Below are 516 nucleotides of genomic sequence, written 5' to 3' on the forward strand. Positions count from 1 at the left end.
GTTAGCAATGGCGTCCTCTGGTCCAGCGGCACGCGGCCTTCAGCTGAGCACAGCCACACTCGTACAACATGTTACTGTGATTAAGCAAAACCACGGCTGTCTACTGTGTTTCTTCTGTTTACAAACACTTTAACCAGCTGTTTTTACCTAGCGATTTGTCAGTATTTCTACCCTCGTGTCTTCTCTCTGTAGTTCCGTTTTGTTTTAACCCCGCCCTCTTCCACACCTCTGACCAATCACCACAGGTGACACAGACTGATACCTGCGAAAACCAATCAGAGTAACTGAAACTAAAGACACAACTTTCTTTTTTCTTTTTAGTTTACTGAGGTTTGTTTCGCATTTTGTTTATAACTGTTACTTTTAACTTGTTTTGTTTGTTTGTTTTTGGTTGTATTTACATCATATTTGCTTGACTACTTTATCTTAACCTCTCCGTAAACAATTTTTCTTTTTATTAAACTAAATTATTCTCAGTTTAATTGCTTTACAGAATACATGACAATACCATCTAAC

Source organism: Seriola lalandi, unplaced genomic scaffold (genome assembly GCF_002814215.2).
Source record: "Seriola lalandi dorsalis isolate HSWRI2012SDOR001 ecotype SW California unplaced genomic scaffold, Sedor1 jcf7180002054554, whole genome shotgun sequence".
Classification (NCBI taxonomy): Eukaryota; Metazoa; Chordata; class Actinopteri; order Carangiformes; family Carangidae; genus Seriola; species Seriola lalandi.